This window comes from Ambystoma mexicanum, chromosome 4p, assembly GCF_040938575.1.
Source record: "Ambystoma mexicanum isolate Mex_15411 chromosome 4p, UKY_AmexF1_1, whole genome shotgun sequence".
Classification (NCBI taxonomy): Eukaryota; Metazoa; Chordata; class Amphibia; order Caudata; family Ambystomatidae; genus Ambystoma; species Ambystoma mexicanum.
The window spans coordinates 143,815,011-143,832,869 of record NC_090927.1 but is presented as its reverse complement, the minus strand read 5'-3'; the positions used below and the strand labels follow the sequence as shown (position 1 = coordinate 143,832,869).

At 42.3% G+C, this 17,859-nt stretch overlaps 1 protein-coding gene across 1 annotated transcript in view; it reads left to right on the top strand.

Annotated features, from left to right (window-relative positions):
• LOC138453081 (seminal plasma protein pB1-like) overlaps positions 1-17,859 on the top strand; it is a 420,884-nt gene that overhangs the window by 95,219 nt on the left and 307,806 nt on the right. The window lies entirely within an intron of this gene.

Below are 17,859 nucleotides of genomic sequence, written 5' to 3'. Positions count from 1 at the left end.
GAAAGCGCTCTATCTCTGAGGAAGTGTGTGTGTGTCTTTCAGATGTACATTGCATAGTAACTGGAAAGCATGCTATATCTGAGGAAGTGTGTGTGTCTTTCAGATGCTCAAAGCATGATAATCAGTGGAAAGCACTCTATCTCTGGGGAAGTGTGTGTGTCTTTCAGATGCACATTCCATAAATCACTGGAAAGTGCTCTCTCCGAGGAAGTGTGTGTGTCTTTCAGATGCACATTCTATAAGTCATTGGAAAGCACTGTATCTCTGAGGAAATGTGTGTGTCTTTCAGATGCTCAAAGCACGATAAGCACTGGAAAGCACTCTATCTCCGAGGAAGTGTGTGTATCTTTCAGATGCACATTGTATAAATCACTGGAGAGCGCTCTATCTCTGAGGAAGTGTGTGTGTCTTTCAGATGCACATTCTATAAGTCATTGGAAAGCACTCTATCTCTGAGGAAGTGTGTGTGTCTTTCAGATGCTCAAAGCATGATAATCAGTGAAAAGCACCCTATCACCGAGGAAGTGTGTGTGTCTCTCAGACGCACATTCTATAAATCAGTGGAAAGCACCCTATCTCTGAGGAAGTGTGTGTCTTTCAGATGCTCAAAGCATGATAATCAGTGGAAAACACTCTATCTCTGAGGAAGTGTGAGTGTCTTTCAGATGCACATTCTATAAATCACTGGAAATTTGCTCTGTCTCCTAGGAAGTGTGTGTGTCTTTCAGATGCACATTCTATAAATCACTGGAAAGCGCTCTATCTCTGAGGAAGTGTGTTTGTGTCTTTCAGATGTACATTGTATAGTCACTGGAAAGCATTCTATATCTGAGGAAGTGTGTGTGTCTTTCAGATGCTCAAAGCATGATAATCAGTGGAAAGCACTCTATCTCTGGGGAAGTGTGTGTGTCTTTCAGATGCACATTCCATAAATCACTGGAAAGTGCTCTCTCCGAGGAAGTGTGTGTGTCTTTCAGATGCACATTCTATAAGTCATTTGAAAGCACTCTATCTCTGAGGAAGTGTGTGTGTCTTTCAGATGCACATTCTATAAATCACTGGGAAGCGCTCTATCTCTGAGGAAGTGTGTGTGTGTCTTTCAGATGTACATTGTATAGTCACTGAAAGCACGCTATCTCTGAGGAAGTGTGTGTGTCGTTCAGATGCTCAAAGCATGATAATCAGTGGAAAGCACTCTATCTCTGAGGAAGTGTGTGTGTCTTTCAGATGCACATTCTATAAATCATTGGAAAGCACTCTATCTCTGAGGAAGTGTGTGTGTCTTTCAGATGCTCAAAGCATGATAATCACTGGAAAGCACTCTATCTCTGAGGAAGTGTGTGTGTCTTTCAGATGCTCAAAGCATGATAATCAGTGGAAAGCACTCTATCTCTGAGGAAGTGTGTGTGTCTTTCAGATGCACATTCTATAAATCACTGGAGAGCACTCTATCTCTGAGGAAGTGTGTGTGTCTTTCAGATGCACATTCTATAAATCACTGGAGAATGCTCTATCTCTGAGGAAGTGTGTGTGTCTTTCAGATGCACATTCTATAAGTCATTGGAAATTTGCTCTGTCTCCGAGGAAGTGTGTGTGTCTTTCAGATGCACATTCTATAAATCACTGGGAAGCGCTCTATCTCTGAGGAAGTGTGTGTGTCTTTCAGATGCACATTCTATAAATCACCGGACAGCACGCTATCTCTGAGGAAGTGTGTGTGTCGTTCAGATGCTGAAAGCATGATAATCAGTGGAAAGCACTCTATCTCTGAGGAAGTGTGTGTGTCTTTCAGATGCACATTCTATAAATCACTGGAAAGCACTCTATCTCTGAGGAAGTGTGTGTGTCTTTCAGATGCTCAAAGCATGATAATCACTGGAAAGCACTCTATCTCTGAGGAAGTGTGTGTGTCTTTCAGATGCACATTCTATAAATCACTGGAAAGCACTCTATCTCTGAGGAAGTGTGTGTGTCTTTCAGATGCTCAAAGCACGATAATCAGTGGAAAGCACTCTATATCTGACAAAGTGTGTGTGTCTTTAAGATGCTCAAAGCACAATAATCAGTGGAAAGCACCCTATCTCTGAGGAAGTGTGTGTGTCTTTCAGATGCACATTCTATAAGTCATTGGAAAGCACTCTATCTCTGAGGAAATGTGTGTGTCTTTCAGATGCTCAAAGCACGATAATCACTGGAAAGCACTCTATCTCCGAGGAAGTGTGTGTGTCTTTCAGATGCACATTGTATAAATCACTGGAGAGCACTCTATCTCTGAGGAAGTGTGTGTGTCTTTCAGATGCACATTCTATAAGTCATTGGAAAGCACTCTATCTCTGAGGAAGTGTGTGTGTCTTTCAGATGCTCAAAGCATGATAATCAGTGAAAAGCACCCTATCACCGAGGAAGTGTGTGTGTCTTTCAGACGCACATTCTATAAATCACTGGAAAGCGCTCTATCTCTGAGGAAGTGTGTGTGTGTCTTTCAGATGTACATTGCATAGTAACTGGAAAGCATGCTATATCTGAGGAAGTGTGTGTGTCTTTCAGATGCTCAAAGCATGATAATCAGTGGAAAGCACTCTATCTCTGGGGAAGTGTGTGTGTCTTTCAGATGCACATTCCATAAATCACTGGAAAGTGCTCTCTCCGAGGAAGTGTGTGTGTCTTTCAGATGCACATTCTATAAGTCATTGGAAAGCACTGTATCTCTGAGGAAATGTGTGTGTCTTTCAGATGCTCAAAGCACGATAATCACTGGAAAGCACTCTATCTCCGAGGAAGTGTGTGTATCTTTCAGATGCACATTGTATAAATCACTGGAGAGCGCTCTATCTCTGAGGAAGTGTGTGTGTCTTTCAGATGCACATTCTATAAGTCATTGGAAAGCACTCTATCTCTGAGGAAGTGTGTGTGTCTTTCAGATGGTCAAAGCATGATAATCAGTGAAAAGCACCCTATCACCGAGGAAGTGTGTGTGTCTTTCAGACGCACATTCTATAAATCAGTGGAAAGCACCCTATCTCTGAGGAAGTGTGTGTCTTTCAGATGCTCAAAGCATGATAATCAGTGGAAAACACTCTATCTCTGAGGAAGTGTGAGTGTCTTTCAGATGCACATTCTATAAATCACTGGAAATTTGCTCTGTCTCCTAGGAAGTGTGTGTGTCTTTCAGATGCACATTCTATAAATCACTGGAAAGCGCTCTATCTCTGAGGAAGTGTGTTTGTGTCTTTCAGATGTACATTGTATAGTCACTGGAAAGCATTCTATATCTGACGAAGTGTGTGTGTCTTTCAGATGCTCAAAGCATGATAATCAGTGGAAAGCACTCTATCTCTGGGGAAGTGTGTGTGTCTTTCAGATGCACATTCCATAAATCACTGGAAAGTGCTCTCTCCGAGGAAGTGTGTGTGTCTTTCAGATGCACATTCTATAAGTCATTTGAAAGCACTCTATCTCTGAGGAAGTGTGTGTGTCTTTTGGATGCACATTCCATAAGTCATTGGAAATCCCGCTATCTCTGAGGAAGTGTGTGTGTCTTTCAGATGCTCATAGCACGATAATCAGTGGAAAGCACTCTATCTCTGAGGAAGTGTGTGTGTCTTTCAGATGCTCAAAGCATGATAATCAGTGGAAAGCACTCTATCTCTGATGAAGTGTTTGTGTCTTTCAGATGCACATTCTATAAGTCACTGGAAAGCGCTTTATCTCCGAGGAAGTGTGTGTGTCTTTCGGATGCACATTCTATGAGTCACTGGAAAGTGCTCTATCTCCGAGGAAGTGTGTGTGTCTTTCAGATGCAAATTCTATAAATCACTGGAAAGCACTCTATCTCTGAGGAAGTGTGTGTGTCTTTCAGATGCTCAAAGCACGGTAATCAGTGGAAAGCACCCTATCTCCGAGGAAGTGTGTGTGTCTTTCAGATGCACATTCTATAAATCACTGGAGAATGCTCTATCTCTGAGGAAGTGTGTGTGTCTTTCAGATGCACATTCTATAAATCACTGGGAAGCGCTCTATCTCTGAGGAAGTGTGTGTGTGAGATGTACATTGTATAGTCACTGAAAGCACGCTATCTCTGAGGAAGTGTGTGTGTCATTCAGATGCTCAAAGCATGATAATCAGTGGAAAGCACTCTATCTCTGAGGAAGTGTGTGTGTCTTTCAGATGCACATTCTATAAATCACTGGAAAGCACTCTATCTCTGAGGAAGTGTGTGTGTCTTTCAGATGCTCAAAGCATGATAATCACTGGAAAGCACTCTATCTCTGAGGAAGTGTGTGTGTCTTTCAGATGCACATTCTATAAATCACTGGAAAGCACTCTATCTCTGAGGAAGTGTGTGTGTCTTTCAGATGCTCAAAGCACGATAATCAGTGGAAAGCACTCTATCTCTGAGGAAGTGTGTGTGTCTTTAAGATGCACATTGTATAGTCAATGGAAAGCACTCTCTCTCCGAGGAAGTTTGTGTGTCTTGCAGATGCACATTGTATAAGTCATTGGAAAAGCAGTCTATCTCTGAGGAAGTGTTTGTGTCTTTCAGCTGCACATTCTATAAGTCACTGGAAAGCGCTCTATCTCTGAGGAAGTGTGTGTGTCTTTCAGATGCACATTCTATAAGTCATTGGAAATTTGCTCTGTCTCCGAGGAAGTGTGTGTGTCTTTCAGATGCACATTCTATAAATCACTGGGAAGCGCTCTATCTCTGAGGAAGTGTGTGTGTCTTTCAGATGCACATTCTATAAATCACCGGACAGCACGCTATCTCTGAGGAAGTGTGTGTGTCTTTCAGATGCTCAAAGCATGATAATCACTGGAAAGCACTCTATCTCTGAGGAAGTGTGTGTGTCTTTCAGATGCACATTCTATAAATCACTGGAAAGCACTCTATCTCTGAGGAAGTGTGTGTGTCTTTCAGATGCTCAAAGCACGATAATCAGTGGAAAGCACTCTATCTCTGAGGAAGTTTGTGTGTCTTTAAGATGCACATTGTATAGTCAATGGAAAGCACTCTCTCTCCGAGGAAGTTTGTGTGTCTTGCAGATGCACATTGTATAAGTCATTGGAAAAGCAGTCTATCTCTGAGGAAGTGTTTGTGTCTTTCAGCTGCACATTCTATAAGTCACTGGAAAGCGCTCTATCTCCGAGGAAGTGTGTGTGTCTTTCGGATGCACATTCTATGAGTCACTGGAAAGCGCTCTATCTCCGAGGAAGTGTGTGTGTCTTTCAGATGCAAATTCTATAAATCACTGGAAAGCACTCTATCTCTGAGGAAGTGTGTGTGTCTTTCAGATGCTCAAAGCACGATAATCAGTGGAAAGCACTCTATCTCTGAGGAAGTGTGTGTGTCTTTCAGATGCACATTCTATAAGTCATTGAAAAGCACTCTATCTCTGAGGAAATGTGTGTGTCTTTCAGATGCTCAAAGCACGATAATCAGTGGAAAGTACTCTATCTCTGAGGAAGTGTGTGTGTCTTTCAGATGCATATACTATAAATCACTGGAGAATGCTCTATCTCTGAGGAAGTGTGTGTGTCTTTCAGATGCACATTCTATAAATCACTGGGAAGCGCTCTATCTCTGAGGAAGTGTGTGTGTGTCTTTCAGATGTACATTGTATAGTCACTGAAAGCACGCTATCTCTGAGGAAGTGTGTGTGTCGTTCAGATGCTCAAAGCATGATAATCAGTGGAAAGCACTCTATCTCTGAGGAAGTGTGTGTGTCTTTCAGATGCACATTCTATAAATCACTGGAAGGCACTCTATCTCTGAGGAAGTGTGTGTGTCTTTCAGATGCTCAAAGCATGATAAACACTGGAAAGCACTCTATCTCTGAGGAAGTGTGTGTGTCTTTCAGATGCTCAAAGCATGATAATCAGTGGAAAGCACTCTATCTCTGAGGAAGTGTGTGTGTCTTTCAGATGCACATTCTATAAATCACTGGAGAGCACTCTATCTCTGAGGAAGTGTGTGTGTCTTTCAGATGCACATTCTATAAATCACTGGAGAATGCTCTATCTCTGAGGAAGTGTGTGTGTCTTTCAGATGCACATTCTATAAGTCATTGGAAATTTGCTCTGTCTCCGAGGAAGTGTGTGTGTCTTTCAGATGCACATTCTATAAATCACTGGGAAGCGCTCTATCTCTGAGGAAGTGTGTGTGTCTTTCAGATGCACATTCTATAAATCACCGGACAGCACGCTATCTCTGAGGAAGTGTGTGTGTCGTTCAGATGCTGAAAGCATGATAATCAGTGGAAAGCACTCTATCTCTGAGGAAGTGTGTGTGTCTTTCAGATGCACATTCTATAAATCACTGGAAAGCACTCTATCTCTGAGGAAGTGTGTGTGTCTTTCAGATGCTCAAAGCATGATAATCACTGGAAAGCACTCTATCTCTGAGGAAGTGTGTGTGTCTTTCAGATGCACATTCTATAAATCACTGGAAAGCACTCTATCTCTGAGGAAGTGTGTGTGTCTTTCAGATGCTCAAAGCACGATAATCAGTGGAAAGCACTCTATATCTGACAAAGTGTGTGTGTCTTTAAGATGCTCAAAGCACAATAATCAGTGGAAAGCACCCTATCTCTGAGGAAGTGTGTGTGTCTTTCAGATGCACATTCTATAAGTCATTGGAAAGCACTCTATCTCTGAGGAAATGTGTGTGTCTTTCAGATGCTCAAAGCACGATAATCACTGGAAAGCACTCTATCTCCGAGGAAGTGTGTGTGTCTTTCAGATGCACATTGTATAAATCACTGGAGAGCACTCTATCTCTGAGGAAGTGTGTGTGTCTTTCAGATGCACATTCTATAAGTCATTGGAAAGCACTCTATCTCTGAGGAAGTGTGTGTGTCTTTCAGATGCTCAAAGCATGATAATCAGTGAAAAGCACCCTATCACCGAGGAAGTGTGTGTGTCTTTCAGACGCACATTCTATAAGTCAGTGGAAAGCACTCTATCTCTGAGGAAGTGTGTGTCTTTCAGATGCTCAAAGCATGATAATCAGTGGAAAACACTCTATCTCTGAGGAAGTGTGTGTTTCTTTCAGATGCACATTCTATAAATCACTGGAAAGCGCTCTATCTCTGAGGAAGTGTGTGTGTGTCTTTCAGATGTACATTGCATAGTAACTGGAAAGCATGCTATATCTGAGGAAGTGTGTGTGTCTTTCAGATGCTCAAAGCATGATAATCAGTGGAAAGCACTCTATCTCTGGGGAAGTGTGTGTGTCTTTCAGATGCACATTCCATAAATCACTGGAAAGTGCTCTCTCCGAGGAAGTGTGTGTGTCTTTCAGATGCACATTCTATAAGTCATTGGAAAGCACTGTATCTCTGAGGAAATGTGTGTGTCTTTCAGATGCTCAAAGCACGATAATCACTGGAAAGCACTCTATCTCCGAGGAAGTGTGTGTATCTTTCAGATGCACATTGTATAAATCACTGGAGAGCGCTCTATCTCTGAGGAAGTGTGTGTGTCTTTCAGATGCACATTCTATAAGTCATTGGAAAGCACTCTATCTCTGAGGAAGTGTGTGTGTCTTTCAGATGCTCAAAGCATGATAATCAGTGAAAAGCACCCTATCACCGAGGAAGTGTGTGTGTCTTTCAGACGCACATTCTATAAATCAGTGGAAAGCACCCTATCTCTGAGGAAGTGTGTGTCTTTCAGATGCTCAAAGCATGATAATCAGTGGAAAACACTCTATCTCTGAGGAAGTGTGAGTGTCTTTCAGATGCACATTCTATAAATCACTGGAAATTTGCTCTGTCTCCTAGGAAGTGTGTGTGTCTTTCAGATGCACATTCTATAAATCACTGGAAAGCGCTCTATCTCTGAGGAAGTGTGTTTGTGTCTTTCAGATGTACATTGTATAGTCACTGGAAAGCATTCTATATCTGAGGAAGTGTGTGTGTCTTTCAGATGCTCAAAGCATGATAATCAGTGGAAAGCACTCTATCTCTGGGGAAGTGTGTGTGTCTTTCAGATGCACATTCCATAAATCACTGGAAAGTGCTCTCTCCGAGGAAGTGTGTGTGTCTTTCAGATGCACATTCTATAAGTCATTTGAAAGCACTCTATCTCTGAGGAAGTGTGTGTGTCTTTTGGATGCACATTCTATAAGTCATTGGAAATCCCGCTATCTCTGAGGAAGTGTGTGTGTCTTTCAGATGCTCATAGCACGATAATCAGTGGAAAGCACTCTATCTCTGAGGAAGTGTGTGTGTCTTTCAGATGCTCAAAGCATGATAATCAGTGGAAAGCACTCTATCTCTGATGAAGTGTTTGTGTCTTTCAGATGCACATTCTATAAGTCACTGGAAAGCGCTTTATCTCCGAGGAAGTGTGTGTGTCTTTCGGATGCACATTCTATGAGTCACTGGAAAGTGCTCTATCTCCGAGGAAGTGTGTGTGTCTTCCAGATGCAAATTCTATAAATCACTGGAAAGCACTCTATCTCTGAGGAAGTGTGAGTGTCTTTCAGATGCTCAAAGCACGGTAATCAGTGGAAAGCACCCTATCTCCGAGGAAGTGTGTGTGTCTTTCAGATGCACATTCTATAAATCACTGGAGAATGCTCTATCTCTGAGGAAGTGTGTGTGTCTTTCAGATGCACATTCTATAAATCACTGGGAAGCGCTCTATCTCTGAGGAAGTGTGTGTGTGAGATGTACATTGTATAGTCACTGAAAGCACGCTATCTCTGAGGAAGTGTGTGTGTCATTCAGATGCTCAAAGCATGATAATCAGTGGAAAGCACTCTATCTCTGAGGAAGTGTGTGTGTCTTTCAGATGCACATTCTATAAATCACTGGAAAGCACTCTATCTCTGAGGAAGTGTGTGTGTCTTTCAGATGCTCAAAGCATGATAATCACTGGAAAGCACTCTATCTCTGAGGAAGTGTGTGTGTCTTTCAGATGCACATTCTATAAATCACTGGAAAGCACTCTATCTCTGAGGAAGTGTGTGTGTCTTTCAGATGCTCAAAGCACGATAATCAGTGGAAAGCACTCTATCTCTGAGGAAGTGTGTGTGTCTTTAAGATGCACATTGTATAGTCAATGGAAAGCACTCTCTCTCCGAGGAAGTTTGTGTGTCTTGCAGATGCACATTGTATAAGTCATTGGAAAAGCAGTCTATCTCTGAGGAAGTGTTTGTGTCTTTCAGCTGCACATTCTATAAGTCACTGGAAAGCGCTCTATCTCCGAGGAAGTGTGTGTGTCTTTCGGATGCACATTCTATGAGTCACTGGAAAGCGCTCTATCTCCGAGGAAGTGTGTGTGTCTTTCAGATGCAAATTCTATAAATCACTGGAAAGCACTCTCTCTCTGAGGAAGTGTGTGTGTCTTTCAGATGCTCAAAGCACGATAATCAGTGGAAAGCACTCTATCTCCGAGGAAGTATGTGTGTCTTTCAGATGCACATTCTATAAGTCATTGGAAAGCACTCTATCTCTGAGGAAATGTGTGTGTCTTTCAGATGCTCAAAGCACGATAATCAGTGGAAAGCACTCTATCTCCGAGGAAGTGTGTGTGTCTTTCAGATGCATATTCTATAAATCACTGGAGAATGCTCTATCTCTGAGGAAGTGTGTGTGTCTTTCAGATGTACATTGTATAGTCACTGGAAAGCATTCTATATCTGAGGAAGTGTGTGTGTCTTTCAGATGCTCAAAGCATGATAATCAGTGGAAAGCACTCTATCTCTGGGGAAGTGTGTGTGTCTTTCAGATGCACATTCCATAAATCACTGGAAAGTGCTCTCTCCGAGGAAGTGTGTGTGTCTTTCAGATGCACATTCTATAAGTCATTGGAAAGCACTCTATCTCTGAGGAAGTGTGTGTCTTTTGGATGCACATTCTATAAATTACTGGAAAGCACTCTATCTCTGAGGAAGTGTGTGTGTCTTTTGGATGCACATTCTATAAGTCATTGGAAATCCCGCTATCTCTGAGGAAGTGTGTGTGTCTTTCAGATGCTCATAGCACGATAATCAGTGGAAAGCACTCTATCTCTGAGGAAGTGTGTGTGTCTTTCAGATGCTCAAAGCATGATCATCAGTGGAAAGCACTCTATCTCTGATGAAGTGTTTGTGTCTTTCAGATGCACATTCTATAAGTCACTGGAAAGCGCTTTATCTCCGAGGAAGTGTATGTGTCTTTCGGATTCACATTCTATGAGTCACTGGAAAGCGCTCTATCTCCGAGGAAGTGTGTGTGTCTTTCAGATGCAAATTCTATAAATCACTGGAAAGCACTCTATCTCTGAGGAAGTGTGTGTGTCTTTCAGATGCTCAAAGCACGGTAATCAGTGGAAAGCACCCTATCTCAGAGGAAGTGTGTGTGTCTTTCAGATGCACATTCTATAAATCACTGGAGAATGCTCTATCTCTGAGGAAGTGTGTGTGTCTTTCAGATGCACATTCTATAAATCACTGGGAAGCGCTCTATCTCTGAGGAAGTGTGTGTGTGAGATGTACATTGTATAGTCACTGAAAGCACGCTATCTCTGAGGAAGTGTGTGTGTCGTTCAGATGCTCAAAGCATGATAATCAGTGGAATGCACTCTATCTCTGAGGAAGTGTGTGTGTCTTTCAGATGCACATTCTATAAATCACTGGAAAGCACTCTATCTCTGAGGAAGTGTGTGTGTCTTTCAGATGCTCAAAGCATGATAATCACTGGAAAGCACTCTATCTCTGAGGAAGTGTGTGTGTCTTTCAGATGCACATTCTATAAATCACTGGAAAGCACTCTATCTCTGAGGAAGTGTGTGTGTCTTTCAGATGCTCAAAGCACGATAATCAGTGGAAAGCACTCTATCTCTGAGGAAGTGTGTGTGTCTTTAAGATGCACATTGTATAGTCAATGGAAAGCACTCTCTCTCCGAGGAAGTTTGTGTGTCTTGCAGATGCACATTGTATAAGTCATTGGAAAAGCAGTCTATCTCTGAGGAAGTGTTTGTGTCTTTCAGCTGCACATTCTATAAGTCACTGGAAAGCGCTCTATCTCCGAGGAAGTGTGTGTGTCTTTCGGATGCACATTCTATGAGTCACTGGAAAGCGCTCTATCTCCGAGGAAGTGTGTGTGTCTTTCAGATGCAAATTCTATAAATCACTGGAAAGCACTCTATCTCTGAGGAAGTGTGTGTGTCTTTCAGATGCTCAAAGCACGATAATCAGTGGAAAGCACTCTTTCTCCGAGGAAGTGTGTGTGTCTTTCAGATGCACATTCTATAAGTCATTGAAAAGCACTCTATCTCTGAGGAAGTGTGAGTGTCTTTCAGATGCACATTCTATAAATCACTGGAAATTTGCTCTGTCTCCTAGGAAGTGTGTGTGTCTTTCAGATGCACATTCTATAAATCACTGGAAAGCGCTCTATCTCTGAGGAAGTGTGTTTGTGTCTTTCAGATGTACATTGTATAGTCACTGGAAAGCATTCTATATCTGAGGAAGTGTGTGTGTCTTTCAGATGCTCAAAGCATGATAATCAGTGGAAAGCACTCTATCTCTGGGGAAGTGTGTGTGTCTTTCAGATGCACATTCCATAAATCACTGGAAAGTGCTCTCTCCGAGGAAGTGTGTGTGTCTTTCAGATGCACATTCTATAAGTCATTTGAAAGCACTCTATCTCTGAGGAAGTGTGTGTGTCTTTTGGATGCACATTCCATAAGTCATTGGAAATCCCGCTATCTCTGAGGAAGTGTGTGTGTCTTTCAGATGCTCATAGCACGATAATCAGTGGAAAGCACTCTATCTCTGAGGAAGTGTGTGTGTCTTTCAGATGCTCAAAGCATGATAATCAGTGGAAAGCACTCTATCTCTGATGAAGTGTTTGTGTCTTTCAGATGCACATTCTATAAGTCACTGGAAAGCGCTTTATCTCCGAGGAAGTGTGTGTGTCTTTCGGATGCACATTCTATGAGTCACTGGAAAGTGCTCTATCTCCGAGGAAGTGTGTGTGTCTTTCAGATGCAAATTCTATAAATCACTGGAAAGCACTCTATCTCTGAGGAAGTGTGTGTGTCTTTCAGATGCTCAAAGCACGGTAATCAGTGGAAAGCACCCTATCTCCGAGGAAGTGTGTGTGTCTTTCAGATGCACATTCTATAAATCACTGGAGAATGCTCTATCTCTGAGGAAGTGTGTGTGTCTTTCAGATGCACATTCTATAAATCACTGGGAAGCGCTCTATCTCTGAGGAAGTGTGTGTGTGAGATGTACATTGTATAGTCACTGAAAGCACGCTATCTCTGAGGAAGTGTGTGTGTCATTCAGATGCTCAAAGCATGATAATCAGTGGAAAGCACTCTATCTCTGAGGAAGTGTGTGTGTCTTTCAGATGCACATTCTATAAATCACTGGAAAGCACTCTATCTCTGAGGAAGTGTGTGTGTCTTTCAGATGCTCAAAGCATGATAATCACTGGAAAGCACTCTATCTCTGAGGAAGTGTGTGTGTCTTTCAGATGCACATTCTATAAATCACTGGAAAGCACTCTATCTCTGAGGAAGTGTGTGTGTCTTTCAGATGCTCAAAGCACGATAATCAGTGGAAAGCACTCTATCTCTGAGGAAGTGTGTGTGTCTTTAAGATGCACATTGTATAGTCAATGGAAAGCACTCTCTCTCCGAGGAAGTTTGTGTGTCTTGCAGATGCACATTGTATAAGTCATTGGAAAAGCAGTCTATCTCTGAGGAAGTGTTTGTGTCTTTCAGCTGCACATTCTATAAGTCACTGGAAAGCGCTCTATCTCCGAGGAAGTGTGTGTGTCTTTCGGATGCACATTCTATGAGTCACTGGAAAGCTCTCTATCTCCGAGGAAGTGTGTGTGTCTTTCAGATGCAAATTCTATAAATCACTGGAAAGCACTCTATCTCTGAGGAAGTGTGTGTGTCTTTCAGATGCTCAAAGCACGATAATCAGTGGAAAGCACTCTATCTCCGAGGAAGTGTGTGTTTCTTTCAGATGCACACTCTGTAAGTCATTGGAAAGCACTCTATCTCTGAGGAAATGTGTGTGTCTTTCAGATGCTCGAAGCACGATAATCAGTGGAAAGCACTCTATCTCCGAGGAAGTCTGTGTGTCTTTCAGATGCATATTCTATAAATCACTGGAGAATGCTCCAACTCTGAGGAAGTGTGTGTCTTTCAGATGCACATTCTATAAATCACTGGGAAGCGCTCTATCTCTGAGGAAGTGTGTGTGTGTCTTTCAGATGTACATTGTATAGTCACTGAAAGCACGCTATCTCTGAGGAAGTGTGTGTGTCGTTCAGATGCTCAAAGCATGATAATCAGTGGAAAGCACTCTATCTCTGAGGAAGTGTGTGTGTCTTTCAGATGCACATTCTATAAATCACTGGAAGGCACTCTATCTCTGAGGAAGTGTGTGTGTCTTTCAGATGCTCAAAGCATGATAATCACTGGAAAGCACTCTATCTCTGAGGAAGTGTGTGTGTCTTTCAGATGCACATTTTATAAATCACTGGAAAGCACTCTATCTCTGAGGAAGTGTGTGTGTCTTTCAGATGCTGAAAGCATGATAATCAGTGGAAAGCACTCTATCTCTGAGGAAGTGTGTGTATCTTTCAGATGCACATTCTATAAATCACTGGAGAGCACTCTATCTCTGAGGAAGTGTGTGTGTCTTTCAGATGCACATTCTATAAATCACTGGAGAATGCTCTATCTCTGAGGAAGTGTGTGTGTCTTTCAGATGCACATTCTATAAGTCATTGGAAATTTGCTCTGTCTCCGAGGAAGTGTGTGTGTCTTTCAGATGCACATTCTATAAATCACTGGGAAGCGCTCTATCTCTGAGGAAGTGTGTGTGTCTTTCAGATGCACATTCTATAAATCACCGGACAGCACGCTATCTCTGAGGAAGTGTGGGTGTCGTTCAGATGCTGAAAGCATGATAATCAGTGGAAAGCACTCTATCTCTGAGGAAGTGTGTGTGTCTTTCAGATGCACATTCTATAAATCACTGGAAAGCACTCTATCTCTGAGGAAGTGTGTGTGTCTTTCAGATGCTCAAAGCATGATAATCACTGGAAAGCACTCTATCTCTGAGGAAGTGTGTGTGTCTTTCAGATGCACATTCTATAAATCACTGGAAAGCACTCTATCTCTGAGGAAGTGTGTGTGTCTTTCAGATGCTCAAAGCACGATAATCAGTGGAAAGCACTCTATCTCTGAGGAAGTGTGTGTGTCTTTAAGATGCACATTGTATAGTCAATGGAAAGCACTCTCTCTCCGAGGAAGTTTGTGTGTCTTGCAGATGCACATTGTATAAGTCATTGGAAAAGCAGTCTATCTCTGAGGAAGTGTTTGTGTCTTTCAGCTGCACATTCTATAAGTCACTGGAAAGCGCTCTATCTCCGAGGAAGTGTGTGTGTCTTTCGGATGCACATTCTATGAGTCACTGGAAAGCTCTCTATCTCCGAGGAAGTGTGTGTGTCTTTCAGATGCAAATTCTATAAATCACTGGAAAGCACTCTATCTCTGAGGAAGTGTGTGTGTCTTTCAGATGCTCAAAGCACGATAATCAGTGGAAAGCACTCTATCTCCGAGGAAGTGTGTGTTTCTTTCAGATGCACACTCTGTAAGTCATTGGAAAGCACTCTATCTCTGAGGAAATGTGTGTGTCTTTCAGATGCTCGAAGCACGATAATCAGTGGAAAGCACTCTATCTCCGAGGAAGTCTGTGTGTCTTTCAGATGCATATTCTATAAATCACTGGAGAATGCTCTATCTCTGAGGAAGTGTGTGTGTCTTTCAGATGCACATTCTATAAATCACTGGGAAGCGCTCTATCTCTGAGGAAGTGTGTGTGTCTTTCAGATGCACATTCTATAAATCACCGGACAGCACGCTATCTCTGAGGAAGTGTGTGTGTCTTTCAGATGCTCACAGCACGATAATCACTGGAAAGCGCTCTATCGCTGAGGAAGTGTCTGTGTCTTTCAGATGCACATTTTATAAATCACTGGAAAGCGCTCTCTCCGAGGAAGTGTGTGTGTCTTTCAGATGCACATTCAATAAATCACTGGAAAGCACTCTATCTCTGAGGAAGTGTGTGTGTCTTTCGGATGCACATTTTGTAAGTCATTGAAAATCCTGCTATGTCTGAGGAAGTGTGTGTGTCTTTCAGATGCTCAAAACACGACAATCAGTGGAAAGCGCTCTATCTCTGAGGAAGTGTGTGTGTCTTTCAGATGCTCAAAGCACGATAATCAGTGGAAAGCACTCCATCTCTGAGGAAGTGTGTGTGTCTTTCAGATGCTCAAAGCACGACAATCAGTGGAAAGCACTCTATCTCTGAGGAAGTGTGTGTGTCTTTCAGATGCTCAAAGCACGATAATCAGTGGAAAGCACTCTATCTCTGAGGAAGTGTGTGTGTCTTTCAGATGCACATTGTTTAGTCATTGGAAAGCACTCTATCTCCGAGGAAGTTTGTGTGTCTTGCAGATGCACATTCTATAAATCACTGGAAAGCACTCTATCTCTGAGGAAGTGTGTGTGTCTTTCAGATGCACATTCTATAAATCACTGGGAAGCGCTCTATCTCTGAGGAAGTGTGTGTGTCTTTCAGATGCACATTCTATAAATCACCGGACAGCACGCTATCTCTGAGGAAGTGTGTGTGTCTTTCAGATGCTCAAAGCACGATAATCAGTGGAAAGCACTCTATCTCTGAGGAAGTGTGTGTGTCTTTCAGATGCACATTGTTTAGTCATTGGAAAGCACTCTATCTCCGAGGAAGTTTGTGTGTCTTGCAGATGCACATTGTATAAGTCATTACAAAGCACTCTATCTCTGAGGAAGTGTGTGTGTCTTTTATAAATCACTGGAAAGCACTCTATCTCTGAGGAAGTGTGTGTGTCTTTCAGAGGCGCATTCTATAAGTCATTGCAAAGCACTCTATCTCTAAGGAAGTGTGTGTGTCTTTCAGATGCGCATTCTATAAGTCATTGCAAAGCACTCTATCTCTAAGGAAGTGTGTGTGTCTTTCAGATGCGCATTGTATAAGTCATTGCAAAGCACTCTATCTCTGAGGAAGTGTGTGTGTCTTTCAGAGGTGCATTCTATAAGTCATTGCAAAGCACTCTATCTCTGAGGAAGTGTGTGTGTCTTTTATAAATCAATGGAAAGCACTCTATATCTGTTTAGTTGTAGAATTTTTTTTTGAACCTCAAACAATATGTAAATATTATTTCACTAGCTTCAAAACAGAGTGCATGCCTTCCACAAATATTTTAAATACTATGGCAGTGTATGCTATTCCTGCTGCCCTTCAAACTGGAATACAGCTGAGGGGAGCGCTTTGTGAATAGTTCATCCTTTCCCGGTGATTCTAGACTAGGAACTTTCCTTGTAAAGAGCTTGTAACAGGGGTGAAGGGATAAGAGGTGCATTTTCCACTTGAGTTGAAAGATAATGTTCCACGTGTGGGTTTGAAATGGCAACTGCACAATTCTTTATTTGTCTTGGTGAATGGAGTACCCACAAAAGACAATAACACTGGGCAGCGGCTTTTCAATATCAGCACATTGAAAAGAGTATTGGAATGTGTGTCAAAAGACAATGAACTGATGCTAACATGGAAAGAACATCAGGAAACTACAAACAGTGCAAAACAATGCCCTCAGAGCAGTAACAGTAATCTCCAGGCGAGATCACATCTCAGCCACAAGGAAATCAGTCCACTGATTTCCCGTTAAGGAATGTGTCCTCTTTAAGTCTCTGGCACTTACCCATAAATGCCTCCATGACGCTGCACTACGATACCTCTCTCAGAGATTCTCCGTGCCCCGCTAGAACAGACCCACTAGATCCCTTTCTCCAATCATCTGGCCATCCCCAAAAGCCTCAAACCCCGAGCAGGCGGCGCAAGCTTCCCGGTGTTAGCAGCCACCAACTGGAACCTGCTCCCGCCCACAATCAGAAGCCTCGAATCCTACAATGCCTTCAGAAAAGCAATCAAAACAAGACTGTTTGTATAACTCCCACCCAGGATCTCATTGTTATGCTTTTGCTACCTGTTACCCTTGCACTGCCTTATACTTCTTGTAACTAAGTCAATTTCTTGAAACAGCGCCTCGATGCCTCTGGGCTGCTAGGCGCTTTACAAATACAAAAAATAAAATAATGTGGAAGAGTTTTCTTTAGATGGTGCATGCCACACAGAAACCAAAACAGATGTGCACTTTCAGGGAATGTCTGCAGCTGAGGCCAATAGTTTGCCTGATCACTACACCCTTTGCATTCTCCTAAGTGGATGAGTGATGCAATTACATTGCATCAGTTGCATTAAGCAAAAGGTGCGCCAATCAGTGCCTACAGGCTTTTATTTTGAAGAGCCCAGAACAAACAAAGAATATATTTTCCACTCGCTGCATGGTAGTGACATTTCTACTCTCTGCTCTTCGGTAGCACTATTAAAACAGGTAGTAAAATGGTACACATGGTGAAAGAAAAGGATGTGATCTTAGAATCAAAGATAACAAACATCCTCACAAACATTCATGGAACTAGAATATTGGTACAGATGACATTCAGAGAAGTGATGTATGTTGTGAAACTCGGGTCCGCCCCCTTGGCTTGTGACTTTAAGTTGTGCAGAGTATGGTTGGGATAATCTTGCAGATTCCATACCTTTGAAATGCAACATGGACATTATTCTCCAGGTCTAGTGATGAACAGTGATATGATCAATGTTGTCATATGTAAATTAGTAAGTGATGTCACATGTCATGTCATCTTTGGATTCATAGGGTGAACAACCGCGGGCTCAGAGCATTGCTTTCAACATATACTGGGAGGAAAGCTCAGGGGCAATGTCTTGGAAGC